The 23,881-nt window shown below is 40.7% G+C and overlaps 1 pseudogene; it reads left to right on the top strand.

The window, feature by feature from the left end:
* The first annotated feature begins 820 nt into the window (after positions 1-820).
* LOC149122233 (ribosome biogenesis protein WDR12-like) overlaps positions 821-23,881 on the top strand; it is a 67,375-nt pseudogene continuing 44,314 nt past the window's right edge.

The raw sequence follows: 23,881 nt of genomic DNA, 5'->3' as shown, positions 1-23,881 counted from the left end.
AATACTTACGCAGACGGGCTGAGCCATGCTGAAGTCAGGAACCCTGAACTCAATCTGGGTCTTCCACACAAATGTCAGGGACCAGCTACTTGAGCCATCGTCTACAACATCCCAGGGAGCACAGTAGTAGGAAGCTGAAATCAGAAGAGAAGCCAGGACTCAAACCCACACACTCCCATCAGGATGCAGCCACAACCAGCAGAATCTTAACGACTGTGCTAAATGCCTGCCCTTCCAGGGAATTTGAAAAGCAGTAACTGGTTACAGAGATGATGGTAGAGTTGAGATGCCATCAGGGGCTATTGAGACAACCAAGGAATCAGCAATAAAGCAAACCACTGGAGAGAACTGGAATGGCAGTACATCAACGACTCATTTAGTGGTTACTCATAGAAATGTTTAAATATTGAACATCTAAAATAATTTTCCTTTTAAGTCTTGCCTCTCAGAATACAAGGACTTTAATATGCTTGAATTCTAATCACAGGCCCTTCCAGTTGCATAGTAACAGTTATCAGGCAATTGACTTGTATGGCATTATTAACCTCACATAATCTTATTATTTTGTTTTATTAAATCACTATTTGTTTAGCTGTACCCACATTCTGACCAATGCCTTTTGATTTGCATTGCTTTATAATATTAGTGTGTACTTTTCTTCTTATTGAAAAGTAGTCTGTATAATATTGTTTTGGTGAAGTCTGTTGGTGGCAAACTTGAAGGGTTTCTAAGCCTACAATGAACTCAGGTTTCCTCATTATCTCTCTGATATGCATTCCTTTCGTTACCCATAACCATTTTGTCAAAGAGAAACTAAGTGATGATTGAAATCCGGTTTGCAAATCCTCCTCCATTCAAGGCGTGTGCCTTCTGCGGAGGACTGGTTGCACTGGCTTTGTCTTCTTCTGAAGGAAAGGTAAAGCGAACAATGAAGGAGAGGAGTCTTCTAAACGTTCTCAAATCACTGTGGAGGAGAAAGTGGCTCTTCTGCATCATTGTGGTGGAAACACCCACACGTGCTTTCGCTGGCCTGAAATCACAAAACAGAACATTTCTCTTAAACCCAGGGTCTGCGGCAGTGGCCATACTACAGCCTCCAGCAGAACTGTGCGTCCACTTGGATGAGCAATTAGACACAGTTCATCTTTGCAGGGAATCACAGGTGTTGCTGTGCCTCCATCCCAGAATAGGTGATCAGGATGATCGGGGGACTGTGAGCATTGGCACTTTATAGGCTGGCAGTAAAAACAGTGCAGCAGTAACCGAATTATCTTTCTCAACTGTGCCTTTCACCTGTTCACAGAACACACGGCAAGTTAGCCTGCAGAGGCAACACTGCACGATATTTAACGCATTACATCTGCTCTAATTGGGAGGTAATTTACTGTGGATTAAGTGTTTATCTGATAAAACAGATAAGCAAAGATGTGTTAGTTTACCTTTCTTTGGCACAGCATTTTAGCATTTAAAAACGGAAAACATAGTTTATTGAAAATTTTGATTTTCGTGTTCTGAAAGTCCAGACAGATGTGCAAATATTTGTTTACTTTGCTGTTATAATAATCATATTATGCTTTAACATGGGGAGCTAAAAACCAATGTGTTATAAGGTGTTTATAAGCTATCACTTGGTTCCTAAAGAGTGGTAAAGATAGTTTCTTCATGTAAAAATAAATATATACATTCAAATACATATTAAATTATTTTGAATTAATATGCGTGGATATACCATGAATATTAGATACATCCATTTATTTCATCCACCTGGTGGACTAAAAAAGTTTGAAAGATTTTTAAATGCATATTTAGTTATTTATCTATTTGAAAGGCAGACTGACAGAAGGAGGGGGAGAAACGACAGGGAGGGGGAAGATGGTAAGTGTCTTTCATTCACTTGTTCACTCCCCAAATGTCTGCAACAGCCAATGCTAGGCCAGACTGAAGCCAGGAGCAAAGAATTCCATCCAGGTCTTCCACATGAGTGACAGGGAACCTGAGTACTTGAACCATCATCGGCTATCTTCCCAGTACATTAACAGGAAGCTTGATCAGATACCAAGGCAGGACTCCAGCCCAGGCGATCTGGTATGGGATGTGGGTGTCCCAAGTGCTGGCTTAATCTGCTATGCCACAATACCTGCCCCTTACAGATTTTTTTTTTGAGGTTTATTTATTTATTTGGGAGGTGGAGTTACAGAGAGAGAGAAAGAGAGACAGAGAGAAAGGTCCTCCATCCGCTGGTTCACTCCCCACTTTGCAGGAGCTGGGCCTATCCGAAGCCAGGAACCAGGAGCTTCTTCCTAGTCTCCCACACGGGTACAGGGCTGAAGCAGTTCGGCATCTTCTACTGCTTTCCCAGGCAATAGCAGGAAGCTGGATCAGAAGAGGAGCAGCCAGGACACAAACCGATTTCCATATGGGATGCTGGTGTCACAGGCAAAACCTTAGCCTACTATACCACAGTGCCAACGCCTTAGAGTTTTTAATTTTAGTTTTTAAATAACAAATAGATATTTTTGTTTTAATAGTTCAGTTTATCCTGAGCTTCAAAGTACTATACAAATAAAAAACAGAATTCTGGAAGAAAATAATAAATTTGGGTTTATACAGCTGCTAAAATCTCCCCTTACCATGGTCTACCAGGAGGTAGAGAGGCTTAAACATCTGATATGCTTAACAAAGAAACACATGCATTTTCATACCAATAACCTGGTACTTCTGCCATCTAAGCCTCTTCATTTTCTATCAGTGTCATTGTGAGCAGAGTATCTGAGAACAGAATGGCTTAAAACTTGCTTTCCCTTCAATTTTTTATTTGTACATTGCTCTCTTCAGAATCTAACTAGGGTCAGTCTGTCAGAGTCCGTATCCTGAGCAGTGACCTGAAGTGGTTTTTAAAGTTTAAAGCTGTGACTAGTAATACCCTGTTAGACAGCAGGAAGAATCCCACCATTTGCTGGGCCAGCCACATTTTTAGCTAGATTGAACATGGAGAGTTACCATGTAGAAATATCCTAAACCAACTCTGTCAAGATGCATTTCATCTATTTTTCACGTTAGTGAAAGTCCACTTACCATAGCATACCATTGAATCGCAACTTCAAGTGCACTGGTATTGTAACTTTGCGATAACATGCGATTTTATGCTCTCTGCTCTGTGGCATCCTGATATTTTCTGCAAATCCTTAGGACAGCTTTACATTTTTTTCCAAATTCTGTTACAGGTTTCAAAAACATCAGCACAAATACAATGAAGTAGAGGAGCATTACTTGTCAGAGAAATATAATTTGGATTTTGTTTTCAACATACATACTATAGAGATAATATATTATTCACTTATTCCTTAATTGCCTTCAAAGCTGAAGTATCCAAAAACAATTCTGACCCTCTTATAACCACTAAATCAAGTACAAATCTTCATAAATTTCAGAAGAAAGAAGAAAAATCTTGACTCTACCTGACATACATTCAGGATGAGATGCACCCAAAATCTAGTACAAACTAAAGATGCCACTTTTCAATTTAATATATTTCTTTGCTCTGTTACATTGAATTTTCTATAAATTCTACTTTATTTATATATGAGTGTCCCTTTAGAATATGTCATTTTACCTTTCAATAGCTATTTGTATCAGCTTACCAAAATTTGTCTGAACTTGAGTGCAGATTCTGGGAAGACAGCAGAGAAGGAAGCACTGAGAATCCTTCCCCTACCAGAGTCCACAGCTGCTCCCACAGAATCTGCAAAATGTACCTTTGTTGTGGAGTCTGGGAGCTAAGACAGACGTGTGAATTCCAGGGGAAGTCTTGTAGGGGAAATTGTGGGTAATTTAAAAGCAATATTTATTTATCTGAAAAGGTTACAAAGAAGAGAGAGAGAGTGGCCTTCTATCCACTGGTTCACAACCCAGATGCCTTAACAGCCAATCCTGGGCCAGGCAAACCAGGAGCCAGGAACCTCATCCAGGTCTCCTACCTGGGTGTCAGGGACCCAAATACTTAGGTCATCTTCCTCTGCTTTCCCCAGGCAATTATCAGGGAGCTGGATGGGAAGTGGGTCTGTCAGAATGTAAACCGTTGTGCATATGGGATGCCAGCACTGGAGGAGGCAGCTTTTCCCACTACAGCACAAATGCAGGCTGATTGTGGGTGACTATGATCAATTTCCACTCTTGGCAGCTACCCATCCATCCCTCAACCACGAAGCAGGAAACTGTCAAAAGCCCCTAAACAGCTCTTGTGCAACAGGTAGGCTAAGGACCTAGCATCAAGGTACAGTGGTCAGTATTCTGGGACTGGACAGGTGCTTCAGTTCAGAGACGCAGACCAAGGCAGGCACCATTGCTTTGGACTTCCGACCAGTGTTCAACTCCCTGCCCCTCTGGTAGAAGTGGTTTCATCCAAAGGTTATTCAGGGCCAGCCCCTTATTTTGTTTTCTATGCATTTTGTAAAAGGCATGCATTTAAAAGAATTGAAGTTTATCATTTTTTGGCACACAATGTATAAATACTCAATTTTGTGACAGCAACAACCAAAAGGGATGGGGAATAGAGCAGTAAAGGGCCAGCATTTTTATATGTTATTGAAGTTCAGCTAGGATAAATTCAAATTACAGTGATACAACCTTTGGTTGTTAAATGTAGTCTCCATGGTAACCACAAAGAAAATAGTTATAGAATATACACAAAAGAAAATGAGAAAGGAATTTAAATATTTCACTACAAAAAATCAACTGAGCACAAGAGGACAATAGTGCAGAAATTGAGGAATAAAGAATCTGTAGAGCATGAGGAAAACAAATAGGAGAATGACGATGTAAGGAGAGACTTGTCAGTAATTATTTTAAATATGAGTGGATTAAACTCTTCCATCAAGACAATGGTTGGAAAAATAAAGACACATGATCCAACTCAACATTCTCTGCAACAGATTCACTTTAGATGCAGACACATTTAGACAGAACGCAAAAGGATGAAAAAATATACCCCATTCCAATAGTAAAAAGAGAAAAGAGAGTTAAAAGTTTGCAACCAGAAGAGCCATTGTATACTAATAAAACGTTCAATACAGCAGAAAACTGTAGCAATTATAAACATTTACACAATTGATGACAGATTATGAACACTTATGAACCAAAAACTGATAGAATTGAAAGAAGAAATGGACACTTCTCTAAAAATAGTTGGAGACTTAAATATGCTGCACTCAGTGATGGGTGGAACTATAGAAGATAAGCAAGGAAATAGAGGACTGAACACATAAACTAAGCAGATAGAGCATACACATACAGAACACTCTACTATTGAACACATCATTCACAATCTTCTGATGTGCACATGTTTGATTAATAGGGTAGATGGCATGTTAGGCCACACAGTTAGTTCCAAAGGATTTTAAAACAGTCATAAAAAATAATGAGATTCTGTCTTTTGCAGTGACATGAACGGCACTGGGGGACATTATGTTAGGTGAAATAAGTCATGCACAGAAAGGCAAAAAAGCATGGAAGCTAAAAAGTTGATCCCAGAAAAGGAGAAAAGAGAATAGTAGCTAACAGAGCCTGGTAAGGTTGTGAAAGGCTGACAGATGGAGGAAGGGTTCCATTGTTCCACAGCACAACACAAACCACAGTTGGCAGTGAGTAGGTAATGGAAATGCGTTGCCTGACATGATCATCACACACCACATACCTGTGCTGACCTGCCACACTGTTTCCTATAATTACTAGTGCTAATTTTTTTAAATTAAGGACATAAGAAGCTACTATACAAAGTGCTTCCTCTGAGCACAGTGGCAGAGTTAGAAATGGATAATTGAAGTAAACCCGATATGTTCATAAATTTTGGAAAAGAGAGAACATACTCTCTTTCATATTTTATTTCAATTTTAAGTAATTCTAGCAGATTGAATATGATTTATAGATACAAGTCTAAGAACATAATGATATTCCCCTTCTTTTGCTCTCCCTTCCACCATTCTCCCTTCTACCTTTATTTCTGTCTCCTTTTCTTGAGTTTTTGAGAAAACACATTTTATATTTACATTGCAGTAAAAAGGTTTAATACTTCACCAAATAAAAAGATTAACAAGTAAAAACCAAAAAGGCCCAAGTTTAGTGGGAGTGTAGAACATACTATTTATTAACCAATAGGTTGAAGAAAAATCAGAAAGAAGTAAGAAAATATGTAGAGATGAAAGACAATTAAAATTCGGCAGGCCATAACAATGAAAGTGGTGCAAAGGGGAAAGATTGATAGCTGTCAAAGCTTATATTAAAAACAAGAAACATCTCAAATAAATAACCCAACTTTAGTTTCAGAAAATAGCAAAAGGAAAACAGCCTTAAACACACAGATGGCAGAAGGAAGAAATAATAAAGATTGGAGCAGAAATAAATGAAATGAAGAATAGGAAAACAAAATGAAGAGAATTAGTGAGACCAAAAGTTGATTCTTTGAAAAGATCAGCAACTGACAGACTTTGAACTTGACTCAAATTATTAAAAACAGAAATAAAAGTGGGGATATCACTACCAATTCTTGAAAAATAAAAGGATTGTAGGAGAACACCAGGGAGGGCAGTAGTACACCTAGAAACTGGATAATCTGAATGAAATGAACAAAATCCTGGAAGCACCAAGCCAACACTAACTCACAAAGAACAAGAAAATCGGAATGGATCTTTAGTGAGAAGATTGAATCAGTAGTCAAACTGTTCCTTTGAAAGAAAAGCCCTGGAACTGATGGCTTCCCAAGTGTTTGCTAATAAACATTCAATGGAGAATTTATACCAGCATTTCCAAAAAACTTAAGATAAGGGAATACTTGGTCGCTCATTCTATGAGGACAGCATTACCCGGACAGCCAGCCAGAGAAGGGCATTTAACTAAAAAGAAAACTGTAGAACAATGTGAACACATATCCAAGTACCATCAAAATAATAATGGAAAAAATCAAGCATCCATTAAAAGGAAAATATGCCAGGACCTAGCGGAATTTATTCCTGACATGCAAAGATAGTTCAACATATAAAATCAGTGTACTACATGACATGAACAGAAAACAGCAGAAAAACATGATCATTTCAAATGATACACAAAAAGCATTTGACAAAATTAAACACACCTTCATGGAAAAAATACTCAGCAAATCAATAATGAAGAAAAGCAGGCTGGCCTCATGTTGCAGTGGTTAAGCCAATGCTTGTGACACGAGTGTCCCATATCAGAGTGCCAGTTGCAGTCGTAACTACTCTGCTTCCAAACTGTCTTCCTGATGATACACCTGGGAAGGCAGGGGAAAATGGCCCCAGTGTTTGGGTCCCTGCCCCACATGGGGAACTTCTGGGGAGTGAATCGGCAGATCAACCGTATTTTTATTGCACATTTCAATATATGTAACATTATTTAATGTATATCTTGCCACAATAAAAATTAAAATACTGAATTTCCATGAAAGTTAAAGCTGTTATCATGTTTTTTCATTGGACTAAAAAATTCCAAACTAAATTCCCATCTTTTTAAAACTTTTACAGCTTTTGGAACTTTGAAAATAATTTCAATTCATTTAAATATGTTTTTTCTTCAGGATACAATAATGTCATGTATTTGTCTCTCTGGCAAAATTTCCTTCACTGTTTTTCCTACATAAAAAATTTTCAGACAATATGGTAGTACTCTCATGTGGCAAGTGTTTTATCTTTCAACTTTCAGTCTGTCATTAATGTATATATGTTGGGTTTTGCAACCGTATTTGTAAGTGTGTCATAAAAATGAATGCAAAGAAAATGTACATAGTATTCTAGGGACGGTGGATGAATAAAATAATATTTACCTACATTTCTGTCTAAGTGAGCCATCATCAACAGATGACAAGCAGTCTGACTTGTTTTCTCATTCATGTTACCAGTTCCTATTCCACTCTATTTTCTCTCATTAATGAACTGTCCAAGCATTGAGTCTTAAGTCTATCCAAATACTCTTGCAAAGGTGAAAAGAATATTGTATAACATTTGCAGTAGGGAGTAGCCTGCATTGTTTGAGATGACTGTTGATCTTGGGACAACTTCACAAGCAATGAAACATTCGGGATCAGCATCACAGAAACTTTTGAGCATATTTGACCTTTTGTTGACATCAATGAATTTTTGGACTATTTTCATGCTATTCTCTAAAAAAAGGTCTGGCTTTTACAAATACTGAAGAATAAGTAGTTTCCTTAAACTATAACTGCCATAGTGCAAATCTCCCTCACATCTCAATGGTGTCGCTCCCCCTCTTCATTGGAGGAGCAACACTAAACCCTGCCTAGGCTTCATATCCGAGTCACGGCACCATTATGTCGCTCCCCCTCTTCATGGAGGAACGACACTAAACCCTGCCTAGGCTTCATATCCGAGTCACGGCACCATTATGTCGCTCCCCGTCTTCGTGGAGGAATGACACAGGACCCTGCGCTGTTCTTTCGTCTGCTCGGCCCTTCCCGGGTTTGCTGCTGGTTCTTCCCGGGTTGGCTACTATCCCTTCCACCTCCGTGGAAGGGCAGTTCCCCCTGGCCACATTCCCCACTTCCGCAGGGGAGTGGCACACCGCCGGCCGGCTCTTCTCGGGGGCTGCACAGGTGTTCCCTCAGCTAGATGTTCCCCTTAGATGTTCCTGGTGCATGCCGTCTCTCTCCTCCTTTATAGTCCTCCTCCGCCAATCCTAACTCGGCTGCCCACACGCCGAGTACGCTGCTCTCCTCCAATCAGGAGCAGGTCCTACAGTTTATTAGCTGAACTGGAGGCAGCTGTGTGGAAGCTGTTTACTTCTCTCCCAGCGCCATATTGTGGGAGAGCAGATGCACAGAATAAGTCCTAATTCCAGTAACTCAGTCTAGTCCGGATTGCTCCCCACAGATCCCCCTTTCTTTTTATTTTTTGGCGTTGATACGCGCCTGTCTTCGGTGTCCCGCGGCACACACTCTGCTCTACTTGCTAGAGTTGCCACAGGCTCTTACAAGTCCTATCAATCAGGCAAACCGAATCCGGGTCCTCTCTTCGCCATGTTGTGAGGAGGTTTTTAGGCGCTGATGCGTGCCTGTGTTCGGTGCCCTGCAGCGCATGCTCTGCTCTGCCTGCAGGGGCTTACAAGCCCTATCAGGCAAACTGAATCCAAGCCTTCTCATTGCCTTTTTGTGGGGAGGCCTTACTGATGTTAATTCGTGCCTGTCTTCGGTGACCTGCGGCGCATAAGCTGCTAGCCGCCGCAGGTGCTCATCGTGCTCATCGCCTCACTTAATCAGGCAGACCGAATCCAAGCTCTCACATTGCAGTGTTGTAGGGAGGCCTTTCTATTTCTCTATTTCTCTATCTCCGGGCATTCCTATTTCTCCCATTTTACTTCTATCTTCCAGCATTCCTATTTCTCTTTTACTTCTAAACTTCTGTTTCTCTTATCCCTGCAGCTTCCCGGCTCTGCGCCGCTTCAGCCCGTGCCTCTCTCATCTGCGCTGCTTCCCGGCTTTGCACGGCTTGGCTTCGCGCACTCCGCGGTCTCCACGCCCTTTGCGTCTGCACCACGGCCTCGCGCCAGCCCTGTTCCCTATCTATTCACGCCCCGTGCTCTCTCTGCACGCGGCGGCTTCCACGAGTAACACAGCGTAGCTTACGTGTCCGCCACTAGCATTCAATCTAAGTTCCCCGGGCTAGCCTGGCGAATTCAACCTGGCGGCCCACGTCTCTGCCTCTGGTTCCAGATCTTCGCCTCTTGCTCCCCGGGGTGACTTGAAGAATTCCAAGGTGGCTTATGTCTCCTCCTCGGCCTGCACTCGCGGCTTCATCCTCCCTAACATTTTTCTCTACCCGGTATGTTTCCCTAAGTTTTCTTCCAACAATATTCCTCCCTCATTTCTCCTGGCCTCTCCCCACAGTCCGTATCCAAGTCTAAGTTTCTTATAGGTTTCACTTTCACTTTCAACCTGCAGTCCGTATCTGAGTCTAAGTTTCTTCTTGCTTTCACTTTAAATCCTAACTTCTTTCCCACAGTCCGTATCCGAGTCCAAGCCTCCTCCAGGTTTCACTTTCGCTTTCAATCTCCTAGCTTCCCCGCCATAGTCCGCATCCGAGTCTATGAAAGCTTTCACTTTCGCTTTAAATCCTAACTTCTTTCCCACAGTCCATATCTGAGTCTATGCCTAGGCTTTCAATAGCTTCTTCCGGCACCTTTCTCGTCCGGCTTTCCCCCAGGCTCTTCGCTAGTCTCTCTCTCCGGTATTTTCCTGCTTCCTCCCGTTTCTTCCCTCCTAAGTTTCCTATCCGTCCTAAGTTTCCTATCCGAGTCACGGCACCATTATGTTGCTCCCCCTCTTCATTGGAGGAGCAACACTAAACCCTGCCTAGGCTTCATATCCGAGTCACGGCACCATTATGTCGCTCCCCCTCTTCATGGAGGAACGACACAGGACCCTGCGCTGTTCTTCTGTCTGCTCGGCCCTCCCCGGGTTTGCTGCTGGTTCTTCCCGGGTTGGCTACTATCCCTTCCACCTCCGTGGAAGGGCAGTTCCCCCTGGCCACATTCCCCACTTCCGCAGGGGAGTGGCACACCGCCGGCCGGCTCTTCTCGGGGGCTGCACAGGTGTTCCCTCAGCTAGATGTTCCCCTTAGATGTTCCTGGTGCATGCCGTCTCTCTCCTCCTTTATAGTCCTCCTCCGCCAATCCTAACTCGGCTGCCCACACGCCGAGTACGCTGCTCTCCTCCAATCAGGAGCAGGTCCTACAGTTTATTAGCTGAACTGGAGGCAGCTGTGCGGAAGCTGTTTACTTCTCTCCCAGCGCCATATTGTGGGAGAGCAGATGCACAGAATAAGTCCTAATTCCAGTAACTCAGTCTAGTCCGGATTGCTCCCCACAAATGGTTGACAGCAACCAAGGTTCATCCTTCCTTGAGTGGTGAGTGTACTTATGTGGTCCCGTATGCTCTGGACCCTGGTCATCTTCAATTTTACTCTGAGACTAAAGCGGTTATCCTCCCCCGGACATCACCTGTCACATGGCAGAAGGAAGACCATGCCAAGTGAAGCCTGCATCAATACTTTCAGCTTCTATGGAGAAAGTGTCTGTCGAATCCTGACTGCTCCATGTCAGATTCGGTTTCTGCTAATGTGTCCGGCAAGGTAGCATTAAGACATAACAAGTACTTGGGACCCCGTTGTTCACATTGGAGACCAAAATGTGCTCCAGGCTCCTGGCTTAAGCCTGATCTAGCTCTGGCTCTGTCGCGGATTCTCTCTCTCTCTCTCCCTGTATGTATGTGTGCGTGTTTGTGTCTGTGTCTGTATTTGTGTGTGTGTATGTGTGTGTGGCTGAGCCTTTTAAATAATTAATAAATATATATTTTTTTACAAGCAGAGTGGAGAGTGAGAGAGAGAGAGAGAGAGAAAGGTCTTCCTTTTGCCGTTGGTTCACCCTCCAATCCGAAGGCAGGAGCCAGGTGCTTCTCCTGGTTTCCCATGGGGTGCAGGGCCCAAGCACTTGGGCCATCCTCCACTGCACTCCCTGGCCACAGCAGAGAGCTGGCCTGGAAGAGGGGCAACCAGGACAGAATCCGGTGCCCTGACCAGGACTAGAACCCGGTGTGCCGGCACCGCAAGGTGGAGGATTAGCCTATTGAGCCACGGCGCCGGCCATTAATAAATATTTTAAAAAGGATGAATTGATGCAAAAATTTTTTAAATCCACACATAGTTTTGTTTCTCATGAATTTTTGAGGACCTCTTGTAAAAAGTGAAAAGAAAAATTTTAACTGCTAGTGTCAGCAGGAAAAAATATGTGAGCTGAAACCAAACTGGCCTAGGTTGGAGAATTTCAGAACATTTGAATAGCAATGAACACCTGTGGAGTGAAAAAAAAGGCAGAAATAAAAAAAAAAATGTGGGAACCAGTGCTGTGGCATAGTAGGTTAAGCCTCCATCTGTGATGCCCCCAGCATCCCATATGGGCTCCCAGTTCTTGCCTGGCTGCTCCTCTTCCAATCCAGCTCTCTGTTAACGGCCTGGGAAAGCCATGAAAGATGTCCCATTTGCTTGGGCCCCTGCACTCATGTGGGCGACCTGGCAGAAGCTCCTGGCTCCTGGCTTCAGATTGGCATAGCTCTGGCCATTTAGGCCTTTTGGAGAGTGAACCAGTGAATGGAAGATCTCTCTCTCTTTCTCTTTTTGTAACAATAATTCTCAAATAAATGAATAAAATCATATATATATATATAAACATACACACACATGTATATATAAACCGATTGTGTTTCTCAAGAAACCATTTGTGAAAATATGGAATTTCTGTTATGCTTCCTACTCCCATCTCTTTCATGCTTCTCATTCATGGGTACATTCAAAATACACTTAGATTCATAATAAATATGAGAGGATAATTGCACATATACAAACCAGTACTCCTAAGGTTTCAAAGGGCGTGAATTATGTACTTACTATAATAAAGTCAAGGGCTCAGAGATTTATAGTCCGTTTCTCAGTTATGTTATTTTTCAGGCAGTTAATATTTGGGTGGCCTCCCCAAGTGAAATGAAATCTCTGATTACCCCATAAGATTTTACTACCCACTCATACTCAGTAGGTGCTATTCCAAGTTAACATTCTGCTGGCATCAACACCCACTGTCATCTTCATCAAATGACTACCAAAGGAATTCCACAGCAATATTCTTTCATAAAGCGTGTCATACTATGAAATGAATGCATGTCCCTTGTGATGATTTCTTGGACCAAATTATTTAGAAACAATTATATTACTCTTTCCATAATTATCCCAGAAGTCTTCACTTCTGAGGGACCCTCAAGGTGAATTTTAGGCAGCCTGTAGACTATATGTGTATAAAGAGTGTGGAGTGAATGTGTATAGTTGGGAATATACCACATTTTTCTTGCAAAGTAGGTCCCATTCAAGATATAGTGAACACTTCCACCTAAAAGGTTCATTGCTAATCTTCATGTTGCTCCTTAACTGAGCAGTAAATGTGAAGGTGAGTTAGGACAAAAAAAAAAAAAAAGCATAAAAATAAGAGTACAATTCTTGTCTATGGGTCCATGTTCTGTACTTATTTGCAGTCTTAATAAACTTTTTGAAGTAAAAGTGCAGACAGTCAAAGCCTGAGTTCTAAAGGCAGAAGTACAGACTTGTCGCTTAAACTCACTGCAAACCAGCTCTGTGACCTTAGGAGAGCTTTTAATCTGCCTTCTTCACTTGTAAATGGGTACCTTTGTCGTGTTGGTGTCATTGTGTTGCTGTGAGGATAATGTAAACGTATACATGCAAAGCTCTTGGAAGTGTCTAACATGCTGTAAGTTGTTTAATTATTCTAGTTACTATTATTGTTACTGTTTGAGGAAAGAATTATATCCTGGGAATTAATGACTTTCATAAAATGCTATGAAAATTACTTAGTTATCTGAAAAAATAAAACATTGTAAAGAATCATGCCTTAGCAATATTTTATACCATTCAAGAGCTATTCTCATTTACTCTTGTGTCAGAAGATCCTGTGATTAACACTGTTACAAGTCCAGAACAGCAATGACACTACATCCTCTTTTAAATATTTTGTAGCTCATTTTCCATTACAGTATCATCCTCACCCTAGTTGTGTCAAACTATGTAGTTATTAGATAATACTGTGTATATACACGAATCAGCATTATTTTTGACTAATAAGAAGAAAATATGAAATTGAAGAAGTTCAAGTTCTTTCAGTAGTGTTAGTAGGGATAGGTACAAATATAGAGTTGTTTCCAATGGGAAATCCCTAGCCCAGAAGTTGAAATATATATAGATTAAGAACATTTTCTTTCCACATGGTTAAGAGTGGGTGAGATGCCTATAAAGGGATGATTTCTTGCTTTTACTAACTCTAGTACATTTGATGAAATGAATCAATACTAGCATTTGACCTGTGAAACCACTGACTATTCTTTGTCCTGAAATTATCCTGGTTAAGATGCATTAAAAAACCATTGTGTAGCACTGAGCTTAATTAATCACTCCTACCCAGCAGCAGAAATCAAGTATATAAACGGAATATTGATCTTTAAGAAGACTGTCACCTTGTAACTGTAATAGAATTAGCACAGGTATGTTTTGCACAATGTGGTAGGACACTTAGTAGTATTAAACCCAGGGCTTGAAGTTAATTAACTACATTACAGAGAAGTATTTCACCAAGATGGTACAAAAGAACAAATCATAACATGCTTCATTCACCTGTTTGTGTGACAAAATGAGTAGGTAAAGATGAGAACCAAGACATCTCAATTTTAATGATTGCTATCTTATATTTTATTCTCATCTCATAATATACTGACAAAAGTTGCTGATTATTAAATATCAGTGATCTCTGCTAAAGACATTTTGTTTGCTGAATATAGTGTTACTTTTCATTTTTCCTGATCATTTGTTTTCTGCATAAACTCTTCCACTAATAAAATACTATTTATTACATTTTACTTTTCTTCTAATAAATATATATTTGAAAGTGACAAGGTTTTTGGGGAATCATATCTAATTGCTTAATTTATTTAATCTTTAAAATGCACATGTATATAGCTTACCTTGTTGTTTCTAATACTCAGCTACAGTTGTCACAGTTCATTAATATCCACTCTGCCAGTACTAATCACATTTTAATAACACTGAAATTCTTAAACATTGAAAAGGAGCTATTTAGTAATATAATGGCTCATTTTTATAAGGAATTCTCCTATTAGCACTGAGCCATATGAATTGGCTAAAATTTCCTTTGACTATTTCTGGAGAGCTACTGGAAACTGAATATTTCTGTGTTTCTTGAACGTATTCCAATATAACATATTTGGATTTTGAAAACTATGCAATGGCTTGATGTTGCTTCATTCCCATAGCCAACAGTTCTCACAGCAGGATGTCTGTCTCCAAGGCTTTCTTTCAAATTAGGAGTCAGAGGTAGAACTCTACCACATATGGTACTCTGCAATGCCCAGGGTAGCTATATATAACTGTGCTAATTATATTCTCCTCACCTCCAGAAGGGACCATTTCCTGCATTATATATTGAATGAAGGTGGCGTGTTCAGGCCCAGCAGTCTCTAGTCATCTATTTTCTAATTTAAGTTTCTTTGGCTTTGTAATTTAAAGTACAATCTCATAACTTGATGATTTTCTGTTTTAAAATTTACTTATACACTAACATTTTAACTCTCAATTAATACTCAAAGAACTGTCATAATCATTCAAGGACATATGTAGAGTGCCAAAACGCTTTGAGTCTCAGATGCCCAGGACTCCAGCTGACGTTGATCCAAGCGTACTAAAACTTTTTGTCCTTTCCAATCTTCAATACTTTTACATACTTTTAGTGATCATGGTATTTAAAATTGCCTTCAAATATAGTGTGCTGCAGAACTATCCATTGCAAGGATGCTATTGGATCTATGGTACATTCAGAAAAAAGGAGGTACTTGCCAATGTGTGTTTCAGACTGCTGTATCAGGGACTCAAATTCCAAATATAATGTATGGTAAAGTAATGAAAAAGATGTAAAAGTGGTTGAATTTTTGTTTTTGTTGATTGTTTTGTTTTCTAAGTAATGCATTAATACCTTTGATTCTCAGAATCACAGCAAATTCATGAAAATTGCTACAACACAAATCTTATGTTAGTCCAATAATACATCCAAGAGAACAGATTCAATATAGTTGGTACAATGATAAGCATATAATACTTCTCTTCCTCTCTCCCTTCTTTCTTTCTTCCTCTCTTTTTGTTTCATTTTTGAGATAACATTTTAATTTACATTATAGTCAAAACCTTAACGCTCCAGTAAGTAAAGAATTCCACAAGTAAAAAGCCAAAAAGACCTTAGCTAAATGAAATCTAGGCAAGGGCTGTAAGAAATAATCAATAAAAAGTGTAGTGGGACAACACTGTTCTGTGGCTCAAAGTCAGATGAATTTATGATCATGTTACCTATGGTCAGCAAAATATGAAAAGGTTTTCAGCTACTGCTTTGCTATAAGAAATAGGGTATTATCAATATTTATAAGAAATACGTATTGCATAGGTGCCTTTCCTTTTTAAAAAATATTTATTTATTTATTTATTTTTTATTTGAAAGCAAGAGTTACAGACAGAAAGAGGAGAAAGAGAGAGAGAGAGAGGTCTTCCATCTGCTGGTTCACTCCTCAAATGGCCATAAATGCCAGAGCTGGGCTGGTTCAAAGCCCGGAGCCAGGAGTTTCCTCCAGGTCTCCCCCTAGCTCTTGGGTCATCCTCTGCTGTCCTCCCAGGCCCAGCAGCTGGGAGCTGGATCAGAAATGAAGCAGCTGGGACTCCGCACAGGTACCCGTATGGGATACTGGCATCGCAATGGGCAGCTTTATCCACTGTGCCACAATGCCAGCCCCTACTCACCTCACCACCCCCATTCAGGTGTCTTTAAGTAGAAACACTGATAAACGAAGGTGATGCATTGATAGGTCATTGAGAATGGTGTAACCAGAGGTTCCCAGGGTGTTTGTCTTGTATCTCCTCTAGGAGCAGTGGTTTGTCTTTCCTAATTCAGTTCTTGCAATAACTTTATAGAACATCAGAAGAATTGACTGTGTTTATGGATTCACAGGAAATTGCAGACATAATGCATAGCAGCCATACACTGATGACTGCAAACGAGACACAGAACTGCACTACCAGCTCAAAGATCTTCCTCAACATTCTCTGTCTAAACATCGCCTTTCCCCCTTTGACCACTCCTACTTTCTGGAAACCACTAATCTCTCTTCCACTTCCATAAATATCTCATTTTGAGAATGTCATGTAGTTGGAATCTTAAATTGCATGGCCTTTTGTGATTGCCTTTTCTGTTCATTCAAATTAAGGCTCTTGCGATCCAGTCAAGTTGCTGTGTGTATCCATAGTTTAGTCCTTTTCAGTGCTGAAAACCAGTCACCTGTTGAGGGACATTTTGGTTGTCTTGGTTTAGAGCCATAAAGAAAATAAAGCTGCTATGCAAAATCATATCGTTCCTCTTGTGGACTTTTACATGGGTGTATGTTTTCATTTCTATGAAGTAAATGTCCACAACTACAGTTGTGGGTAACATGGAAAGTGTGTGTGCAGGTGGTTATTTTGTTTATCTGTTTTGTTTTAAAGAACCTGCCAAACTGTTCTGCAGAGTGGCTTTACGTTTTCGCATTTCACATTCCCATCAATCATCTACAAGTGCTCCATTTTCTGTGCATCCCTGCCCTATTTAGCATCTTCACCTTTTTTTTTTTTTTACTTTAGACATTCTTCTAAGTGCATACTGATGTTATATTGTGGTTTTAATTTTTGTTTCTCTACTGCTAATTATGGTAAAACATTTTTCATATGCTTATTTGATAATTATATATCTTCTTCAGCAAAATATTTCTTTGAATCGTCCATTTTAAAATATAAATTTTTATTTTCTTTAATATTGAAATTTGAGTGTCCTTTATATATTCTAGTGCGTGAAGTTGTCATACATGTGGTCTGCAAATATGTTATCTAAGTGTGTGGCTCTTTTTATTTTATCATGTTCTTCATGGAACATTTTATTATTGATGATGTCCACTTTATTGTTTTTTCCCTCAGAGATCATGTTTTTGATTTCTTCTGTCCTACTGCCTACCTTCTCCTTCCAATGTTTTCACTACACTTATGGTGCATTTTCTGTAGTTGTTCCACAGTCCTTGGCTATTGTTACAATTTCTTCGCTTTTCAGCTTTCACAAATTCTTTTCTTAAAGAGAGAGTCAATTATTTTTAGAAATAATGTATTTATTTTCATCAACTTAAAGAAAGAGAGTGAAAGAGACAGAGACATAGAGAGCACTCTTCCAACAGAGGTTTCAGTCTGCAAATGGCTGCAACACCCAAGGCCAAGGTGTATTGAAACAGGAGCCTGGAACTCCATCCAGCTCTTCCTCTTGGGTTGCAGGGGCCCAGGCGCTCCATCCATCATCATGCCTTCCAGCATGAACTAGCCAGAAGCTGGATCACAAGCAGCAAGTGAGAAGCCAAGACTCAAACCAGCACTCTGATATGGGTGTTCTAGCAGTGGCTTAACCTGCTGTTGCAAACTACTCACTCCGCTTTCAAAGCTTCTGTGTTCTCTAACTCAGATTCCTCAGTCATGTCCAGTCTACTGACAAGTCTATCAAAGACCTTCTCAGTTCCTTTCCAGTGTAATTAATCTTTAGTTTGTCATTTTGTTTCTTTCTTAGGGTTTCTGTTTCCATGCTTGCTTTGCTTATCTGTCATTGGTAGATGCTATCTACTTTGTCTGATAGCACCCTAGCATCATGGTCATCATTGTTTTAATGTTCCAATCTAACACCAACAGATGCATCAGTTGCCTTTAGAATTTCAACTTATAAAATCAGTAATTCTGTAAGAAAGAGAAGGATTTGTTGGACTGTTAATGGCATATTTTGGTGGGTAGCAATAGCTACATTTTGTGTTTCTGTATTTTTTTGGCTCATTACAATAAAATTTTGTTAATTTTGGATGTTACACTATATTTGTTTATTTTCTTATATGCAGGAAGTCTTTATTGTTCATCTTTCACACTATTTAAAATTGTGTATGTAAGCTCTAGCTCATAGGAAAAATAAATATCCATGTCTCAGATTGCACAGACTTGTAAAATTATTTTTTTAATGACTTAGAACTACTAATGCTAAATGACTAAGCATTAAAAACACTACTTTATGTGATATCTTCTTTAATAGAATTTCATTTTAGGAATAATGATCCAAGTTTTATCATTTATATTGATCCTAACAGGTGTCTGTAAGAAAATTAAAGCATTGCTATGTGCACTACATTGAACTCAACCTGGTTCATTTTTCTGATTATCATTTTTCCAAGACTTTTTTACTTTTATGATTCATCTGTCCTTTTTTCATTCAGACCTCAGAGACATCTGGAAAACTGCTTTGCAGAGAGAGCAACTGGATTTTAATTTGCAGAAAAGTAGGAGAAGAGGAGAAGACATTGTAGGGCTCTTAACAAAGTTGCGCATCTTTTATCATAGTGTTACCAATGCTAATTTTCCTGTTGGAAAGGGCATAGAATTTTTAAACACTCTTTTTAGATACTGAGTTTCTTGAAAATGAACTGGTTAGAAGCAAATCTTATAAAGAGAAATTATAACAGATGTTGCAAAGCATTGCAGAACCAAATCATATAGTCACAGGTATATTATCCAACCTCCAAGCCACATTTTCATATTATTACATAGAAAGTCAGATGCCATGCAGTTTTAATGAACACAATAAAAAGAAGAATCCCAAGATTAATGTTTCCATTAACATGATGAGAAAATGTTACTCTGAATATCTTATTTTTCATCTGCTGGGTTTTGCATAGTTAAATATGCAGCTTTTGACTTTCATAAAAGTATTCTACTTCAGTTACTTAACTGAGTAGAATAAATAAACCAACCAAGAAGTAACATAATCTCTAAAGCAAGGTAGTAATTCCCTACTGAATATGAATAGGTTACTTTTTAAATTAGAATTCTTATTAGCCGGCCCGGCTTAATCCCTTGCCTGAGGCACCGACACCAGATTCTGTCCCGGTTGCCCCTCTTCCAGGCCAGCTCTCTGCTGTGGCCCTGGAGTGCAGTGGAGGATGGCTCAAGTTCTTGGGCCCTGCACCCTCATGGGAGACCAGGAGGGGGAGCCTGGCTCCTGGCTTCGGATTGGCGCAGCATGCCAGCCATAGCAGTCATTTGGGGGGTGAACCAAGGGAAGGAAGACCTTTCTCTCTGTCTCTCTCTCTCTCCCTGTCTAACTCTTCCTGTCAAAAAAAAAAAAAAAAAGAATTCTTATTAGCCAGTATTCACAAAATATTGATAATTAATTATTTAATATGGTAAGAATCTTAACATACCTTAGAATATTTAGATAATACATTGTTAAATCAAGTTATTTTGTATAACTTTAGAAAAAGTAAAATTACATAAGATAGCACATTTTCATATCTCAAGATTTTTACTTATTTGTGATTGTTTTTTCCTATTTTAAGTAATTCTACTTAACTAATCAATTGAATAATTTACTTAATTATTGCCCAATATTATTCCTACCCATGCAACAGTTGAAGAGTTTATAATAATTTTAATGCTTAAAGCTTATAAAGCATTAAATTATATTTCAAGTATGTCTTTCAAGGAAGTGACTAAACTGTAGTACAAAGGAAATTTTAAATCATTGGTGAACCACAATTTGCTTATGTGAAAATCAATTAAAATGTAAACATTTTCAAGTAAGATTTATAAAGATTTTATTTATTTGAGAGGTAGAGTTACAGACAGTGAGAGGGAGAGACAGAGTGAAAGGTCCTCCATCTGCTGCTCCACTACCTAAATGGCTGCAATGGCTGGAGCTGAGCTGATACGAAGCCAGGAGCCAGGAGCTTCTTCTGGGTCTCCTGTGCAGGTGCAGGGGCCCAAGCACCTGGGCCATCTTCCACTGCCTTTTCAGGCCATAGCAGATAGCTGGATCGGAAGAGGAGCATCTGGTACTCGAACCAATGCCCATATAGGATTCTGGCACCGCAGGCAGAGGATTAACCTTCTGTGCCACAGTGCCAGCCCCTCAAGTAATATTTTGAAAATAATATACAGTAAGAGGATTTGATGGCTGAAAATGTTCCTTCTCATTTTATAACTGTATTGGCATGTGAAATCTTTTACTAACAATATTGGCTAAAGTTTAAGAAACAACATTAATCACATACATTATAATGTCACATTGCTTTATAACAACATGTTTAGTGTGATATTTTTGAAACTGGTTTTTACTTTTCTTTATTGACTGCAAAAATAATTAATTCTGAAACACAATATATTTCATTTGTCCACATAGCAAACAAATCAATACTAAGTACCTCCCATTGCACTTATCTTGAAGGTGCAGGTCTTCAACATCAGTTTTAGGACCCACTGATATACAAGTTCACAAAACAGAGATGGGTCCTACTATCAGAGAGCAGGTAGTGTGGTCGTTGGCCATATACTAAACAAGATGCCCGTATGCAGGTGTCATGGCAAAGTACCATAAAATTATACAGGGGCCAGTGCTGTGGTATATTGGGCAAAAGCTGCCACCTGCAGTACCGGCATCCCCTATGGGCGCCAGTTATAGTCTTGGCTGCTCCACATTTTTTTTTTTTTTTTTTTTGGACAAGCAGAGTGGACAGTGAGAGAGAGAGAGACGGAGAGAAAGGTCTTCCTTTGCCGTTGGTTCACCCTCCAATGGCTGCCACGGCTGGTGCGCTGCGCTGATCCGATGGCAAGAGCCAGGTGCTTCTCCTGGTCTCCCATGGGGTGCAGGGCCCAAGCACCTGGGCCATCCTCCACTGCCTTCCCAGGCCACAGCAGAGAGCTGGCCTGGAAGAGGGGCAACCGGGACAGAATCCGGTGCCCTGACTGGGACCAGAAACCGGTGTGCCGGCGCCGCAAGGCGGAGGACTAGCCTAGTGAGCCGCAGCGCCGGCCAGCTGCTCCACTTCTGATCCATCTCTCTGCTATGGCCTGGGAAAGCAGTAGAAGATGGCCCAAGTCCTTGGGCCTCTGCACTCACGTGGGAGACCTGGAAGAAGCTTCTGGCTCCTGGCTTCAGATCAGCACAGCTCTGGCCATTGCAGCCATTTGGGAAGTGAAAAAAAGGATGAAAGACCTCTGCCTCTGCCTCACTGTAACTCTGCCTTTTAAATAAATAAATCTCGGGAAAAAAAAAGATTATACAAGAAAAGAATGGGGAGTGCCTTGGAAAAATATGACGGAGGAGTATAATTTATATTATAAAGATCTTGCATAAAACTTTTTTGAGAATACAATATTTAGGATTCAATCTGGACATGGAGTAGCATGTAACCTTTGTTGAAGTTGAAGCTCAAAGGGGGGTCAGAAAGAACATTATGAACAGAGAAAACAGCGTCTGTGAGGTTCCTGAGTCTGCAATGAGATGTAAAGGTTGAGAACATTGAGGCGGGTGAAGGGGCAGCTGGATGAGAGGAAGCTGTTGAGATGGGCAGAGGCTAAGATCCCGCCAGCTCTTACAGACCACATTAAAGCTGGAGAATTGACATGGTCCTGTGATGGCTTCTTTATATCCCAGCAGTAGAGATCTGCTCTTAAGATTTCTACTGACATGCCTACTTCAATCGAAACTCAAAGCATGATGGTATAACTGATAAGAGAAGAAAGTGCTTTATTGGAGGGGAAAGCAAGAATTCAGTTTAGAATTAAATTTAAGTTTTGATTCTAGCTTTTCTGAGATGCTTCTGAGAAGGTATGGGGCTGGTGCTGTGGTGTAGCAGGAAAAGTCACCACCTGCAGTGCTGGCTTCCCATATGGGTGCTGGTTTGAGTCCCGGCTGCTCCACTTCCAATCCAGCTCTGGCCCAAGTCCTGGATCTCTGTACCCACGTGGGAGACCCAGAAGAGGCTCCTGATCGGCCCAGCTCTGGCCATTGTGACCATTTGGGGAGTGAACCGGCAGATAGAAGACCTCTCTTTCCCTTTGCCTCTCCGTAACTCTGCCTTCCAAATAAATAAATAAATCTTTAAGAAAAAAAAAAGAGATAGAATAAAGCATTTTGGAGCACAGATGACTCTGAATGGGGCTTGTAACCAGGACCCCACATTAAAACCTAAATCCTTGGAAATGAATGGCAATGCTTAGGGCAACGGTGTTGGGTGGCTGGAAAGGAGAACTGGGATCCTAAATGGAGAGAAAAACTGGAGAAGAAGACGCCTTCCGAGGAAACTGAAAAGTGTTATTTGGTGATTGAGGAAACCTACGAGGGTGTGATGAAACAAGAAAATGTATGTTTTCTGAAGCTTCTTCTCTTTCATCAACAGCCTTAACACTTACTTCACTTTTCTTGGAAAATTCCCATTCTCAATGCTCTGTTTCTCAACCCAGATGCTTCCTTTATGTCTGTTCAATTTGTACTCATTAGAGACCTCCAGACAGCTGGCAGGAAGACCTGGGCTACAAGGCCACACAGCCAAAACAGAGCCCTCTGCCAAACAGGGCGTGCCCCCCCACCCTCTTGCTTGCTCCTCAGACCATCTTTACCCATTACAAACACCTTCCGACCGAAACTTAGTCTTAGCAGTTGAGCAGCAAAACACTCAGCCAGCATACCTTGCACAGAGCATAGGCAGGCACAGCTTCAACTCCTAATCAGTAGAATTCTGTGCTCTCATCAGTCCCTCAAAAGTTGCACCAGAATGCTAAGCAGACTTTCAGCCAAATACTTTACAACTTCTTTTTTTTTTTTAAGATTTATTCATTTATTTGAAAGTCAGAATTCCACAGAGGAAAGAAGACACACACACACACACACAGAGAGAGAGAGAGAAGAGGGAGATAGAGCGTGAGCGTTTCATCCAAGTGGCTGCAACAGTTGGGGCTGGATTTTTTTTTTTTTTTGACAGGCAGAGTAGACAGTGAGAGAGAGACAGAGAGAAAGGTCTTCCTTTGCTGTTGGTTCACCCTCCAATGGCCGCCGCGGTCGGCGCACTGCAGCCGGCGCACCGCGCTGATCCGTTGGCAGGAGCCAGGTACTTCTCCTGGTCTCCCATGAGGTGCAGGGCCCAAGCACTTGGGCCATCCTCCACTGCACTCCCTGGCCACAGCAGACAGCTGGCCTGGAAGAGGGGCAACCGGGACAGAATCCGGCGCCCCGACCGGGACTAGAACCGGGTGTGCCGGCGCCACAAGGCAGAGGATTAACCTAGTGAGCCGCGGCGCCGGCCGGGGCTGGATTTTTGACAGATCTCCCATATGGGTGCAGGGGTTGGAAGACTTGGGCCATCTTC

This window comes from Oryctolagus cuniculus, chromosome 14 (assembly GCF_051225735.1).
Source record: "Oryctolagus cuniculus isolate XC-2025 breed Fujian yellow rabbit chromosome 14, ASM5122573v1, whole genome shotgun sequence".
Classification (NCBI taxonomy): Eukaryota; Metazoa; Chordata; class Mammalia; order Lagomorpha; family Leporidae; genus Oryctolagus; species Oryctolagus cuniculus.
The sequence above is the reverse complement of the archived record's forward strand: the minus strand, read 5'-3'. Positions and strand labels throughout refer to the sequence as shown.